The sequence below is a fragment of the Vigna radiata genome, chromosome 11 (assembly GCF_000741045.1).
Source record: "Vigna radiata var. radiata cultivar VC1973A chromosome 11, Vradiata_ver6, whole genome shotgun sequence".
Taxonomy (NCBI): Eukaryota; Viridiplantae; Streptophyta; class Magnoliopsida; order Fabales; family Fabaceae; genus Vigna; species Vigna radiata.
Genome location: NC_028361.1, coordinates 2,671,072 through 2,676,422, shown reverse-complemented (window position 1 = coordinate 2,676,422; position 5,351 = coordinate 2,671,072).

The following is a 5,351-nucleotide window of genomic DNA, read 5'->3' as shown; positions in this document are numbered from 1 at the left end:
CAAGGTTTAGGTTTGCATTGATAAAAAAAAAAAAAAGAGTACAATATTATATTTAAGAAAAAGATATTATGTTATAAATTATATGTTAGATTATAATTATACATCGTCTTCACACAATTGTAAAACTTAAATTAAATAGTAATTCAACCCGATTTTAAAATACAATTGAGTAATCTGGTTGTTGGTTCCAAAACTAATGTGATAAACCATGACATATATGTTGTCTTTTACATAATATCTAAAGAGTATAATTACCCTCTTTATTCAATCATTTAAGATTAGTTTAAAATATATTTTCTATAAACACACACCCAATTGTGCACAAAGATCATATAACTTCTCCATAGCAAAACATATTTATATCAACAACCATGATTGCTACTGTTCTTATTATTAATTATACGTTAATTTTAAAACGTGAAATAGAATTTGGACTATGAATTTTGAAGTTATTGCAATTGGAACTTTAACGGGAGATAAAAAAAAAAAGACAGAATATTTTTTTCAGAAAAAAATATAATTTTTCTTTCAAAGAAATAAAATAACTTCTCTAAACCAAGGTATATTTGGAATGCGTTTAAGTAAATATACGATTAAATTGTTTGGATATTTTTATAATTGAAAAGAACAAATATTTTGTTACATGGATAAAACATATGAACACCTTAATTAATTACAACATTTTTCTTAATTTTTTTAATTAAATTTGCATGATTTTGATAAGTTGTAGATACTTAATTGCTCCTGAAAATATAACAACGTGGTTTTTCAAAATTCATTTTTTAAATAGGATTTTTCGTTATTTAGAACAAAGTTTACTGCTTTCGGAAACAAGGAATAACTTAAAAAATGTTTTTGGAATGAGTAAGATTAATTCCTAACTTACTATCCCAAACGGAATGAAAAATCAAAGTTGCTTAATTATTTTTTAGAATATTTGTTTGATTGAGATATTTGGATTTTTCATTTTTTAACTTTTTAATTACTTTTTATTTTAATTAATCAACTGTGTTATTAAAAGTTTTTTGTTTTTCATGTGTAATAATATTTATTTAAAAGGGTTTTCACGGCATATAAAAGTAGGAGACAAGTTTAACTTTTTATTTTATTTTTTATTTTAAAGTGGGAAGTATGTAAGACAAGAGAAAGTAGGACCAATGACTGTGGAATAAATTAACAACCGTATACTTGTAATTCTCCAACAAACCGAAGGTTGAGGCAAGTTTTTAGATATGTTCTACCACTCCCACCAACCAAATTTTCTCACCAACCATGGGATTTAAACAAAAGATTTTATGTTTTTGAGTTTTATCTTTCAGGATAATGATATTTAGATAATTTTTTTTTATATGATTTGAATATGTGATGATGTTTAAATATTATCAAAATGTTGTTGTTTAAATATTATTATTCATTAGATGAGAATCAAACTTTTTTTACATGAGTATTTTAGTTAAATTGGTGTCTAAAATCATTATTTTAGTCAATTAATTATCACAATAAAATTTTAAATTATTTAAAAATTATATTTATAAATTTTGAGATAAAATTTACAATTAACCGTATTTTAATCATAATTCAATACTTAACTAGTAGGACTTACCTATAAATTTGATTAATGATTGAATTTAAAGTTTTCCAGAATTTATAATTGCTGGATTGTAGTATTCTAGATCGTAGTATTATAGTGAGTGATCAATCTAACCTCTATTAGTGTAAGATATCGTTAGTAATAATGGGTTTATCTTGTCTTACAATTTCCATTTAAATCCAATGTGAATGGATGGAGTTATTACGCAAAGACAATGCGAAAGAACGATTAATTTCCTACTATATAAGTATGTTTTAACTATGAGATTTCAAAGTTAGCACCAAATAATTTGTTGATCAAGTTTTTTTTGGAGTGAAAGGAAGCTGCTGTAAGATTTGTTGTTGTGTCAGAGGGGCTTTAAATGAACGGTAGTTGTTTGTCTTCGTTATATAATGAATTTGCTAATTTTGTGTTAATTAAATTTAGTTAACACAGAAAAAAAAATATAATTAAGTTATTTGATGAAGTGAATTTATGTAACTGTATAGCTTAATTTTTCAAACAAAATAAAAAGCTCGTGTAGAGAAACAGATCAAAATAATAAAAGAATTAGTTTAAAAAGTGAAAAGAAAATATTAAAAAGAAAACATCTGAGAAATGAGGATGACCATTGAATTGTGGTAGATGAGAAAATATCCTGTAATAGACCCCAAACAGATCAGGTTGATCAGGTTTTTCGTTTATAATATATATATATATATATATATATATATATATATATATATTTATTTATTTATTTAGCATCTTTTTTAAAGAAGTGTAGTTTAACTTTCATGCATTTTAATATATTTTTTATAATAACCAATCAATTAAAAAGACACGTAAACGTAGGTTCGAGGAAGGTAACAAAAACATTTTTGCTCTATATAGACATTATTATGTTAAAAAAACAATGAAAATTACTAAATTAAAAGAAGTAATTAAATAAGAACTGAGTCCAATGGATCGTGTAAATTTTAATAAATTATAGGTTAAAACAATTTAGGCGTGTGCCTATTTTCGTAAGATATTTCTAATTTGGTTTTCTTTTTTTAAACCTTTCCAATTGAGTCTTTATACGTGCTAATTTCAAACAAATTAGTCTCTGCCGTTAAAAATCATTAACAATGTTAAAATTGTGCGGTGGGTAGATGACGTGTTAAAATTCTCCTTTTGAAGTGTTAAAATTGGGTGTTAAAATTGTGCACAGGTGTTCAGATTTTTCTCATTCTCCTTTGCACAATTTTAACACCTTTGCACAATTTTAACACTCCAAAAGGAGAATTTTAACAACGTCATCAACTCACCTCTGCACAATTTTAACACCGTTAACAATTTTTAACGGCAGGGGCTAATTTGTTTCAAATTAACACTTATAAGGACTCAATTTGGAAGGTTTAAAAGAAAGGGACCAAATTAGAATATCTTACGAAAATAGAGACGCCTAAATGGTTTTAACCTAAATTATATGATGGTGTAAAATATGTTTAAAGAATGCATTATTGAAAAAAAAATATTATTTATACTTTTTAAAAATGAGTACTAAATTACATTTATTATAAGATTTATAAAATAAAATATACAATAAAGTCATGGTGGTAGATAGTACTAATAACTTTAACATTCACTAATAGTTTGTAATCACATAAAAAATATTAAAATTCCTAAATAGTACAGTTAGACTAAAATTAAATGGAAATGTTGGAATTCTAATTCTGATATTGTTGATTTATTTACTTTTGTTCATTTAATCAAAAACTGGACACAGATTAAAAGTAAAATTATATTTCGTATTTATTTATTTTTCTTTATTTTTCCATTTTAAAATCTGCCAGCGAGGAAACAGGTATAATTTTAAATCAAATACGAACCTTTTAAAAAACAGAAGATTCAGACGAAGATATTTTGAGTATCCCTTTTATCCTAATTAATATTTTTTTGTTTATATTTTCTTTATTATGATTTATGGGTGACCATAATGATCCTTTTAAAACGGTTAGAAAATGTTGAAAATATATTAGAAATCATAATAAAATTATATACGAAGATTTTTTGTTGTTGTCGCTGTCTTGAAATTTTGGTTACAACCTTTGCAATTGTTTTAGATAAAAAGCGAGTTGAAATATTCCTAACAATAATTTTATCTTTTGACATATAATAATAAATACGAAAACGATACTTTAACACTGTTTTTAAACACAGTTTTGACAACGTCACATGACGGTTGTCAATTGGTCGGATTTTTAAAAAAAGAAATAAGTGTTTTAAATTCAGTCAGGGGCATATTTGGAAGACAAAGAAAATGAATTTTCATTTCGCGCTCTCTTTTATTGATACATTCTCACGGTTTCATCACTTAGTGTCGTTCATTTCTCTCGTTCTCTCATCCTCACTTTCGCTGTCACACTCGGTTTCTCTCAGTTGTCACGCATTGTCGGTGTGTTGGTCATTCTCGTTCTGTCATCATCACTCTTGTCGCGGTGGGTTTCTGTGAGTTCTCACTTTCGCTGTCGCGCTCAGTTTCTCTCAGTTCTGAGGCGTTGTCGGTGTGTTGGTCGTTCTCGTTTTGTCATCATTACTCTCGCTGTCGCGGTGGGTTTGTGTGAGTTCTCAGGCGTTGTCGGTGTCTTGGGCCTTGTAGGTGTGCGCCGTTGAAGCCCTGTTCCATTGTTGTATTCGGTGTTGAAGCCCTGTTCCTTGTTGGTGTATTGTTAGTTTTTGTGTAAGTGGAACTGCTCGAACACTAACCTAATCTCCAGTAGAGAGGTTGACCAACATTGCCATGATATTGTAGTAGAAGTTCACATTCCTGGATGTAACTATAATATTAACCACCCAATATCGCTGTAAAGCAAAATAGACAACCTGAATTTATGTTCAAGTTCTATAATTTTTATATTTCAATAAAAGTTTGTTTATGGTTTCTTTGAAAGAATGAGGTAGGGTGAACTCATCAAAATTGTTTCTTATCTCCATGATCAGGTGCACAAACATGATTACCCACACTAAAATCAGACCAAAACAACAAAATCACGCCTTAACCATAGGATTTAAGGCAAAAATTGAAAAATTCAGACTATGGTCCCCTGTGAAAAAAAAACGGGCAACCTCAGTTCAACTTTGTGTCCAAATCAAAAAATCAGCTCGCTAATCGTTTACCACTCTGTTGTAAACGATTACCAGAGCTTTTTCGGCATAAGTTCTTTGAGGACATGAATTAAGTTCTTGTAGTCAACATGATAGTTTCCTAGGATACCCAAACACGAACAACCGCACTTAAATCAGACAAAAAAACAAAACACGCCTTAACCATAGGATTTAAGGCAAAAATTGAAAAATTCAGACTATGGTCCCCTGTGAACAAAAAACGGGCTCCCTCAATTCAACTTTGTGTCCAAATAACAAAATCAGCTCGCGTAATCGTTTACCACTCTGTTGTAAACGATTACCAGAGCTTTTTCTGCATAAGTTCTTTGAGGACACGGATTAAGTTCTTGTAGTCAACATCATAGTCTCCTAGGATACCCAAACATGAACAACAGCACTAAAATCAGACCAAAATAACAAAATCACGCCTTAACCATAGGATTTAAGGCAAAAATTGAAAAATTCAGACTATGGTCCCCGGTGAACAAAAAACGGGCTCCCTCAGTTCAACTTTGTCTCCAAATCACAAAATCAGCTCACGTAATCGTTTACCACTCTGTTGTAAACGATTACCAGAGCTTTTTCTGCATAAGTTCTTTGAGGACATGAATTAAGTTCTTGTAGTCAACATCAT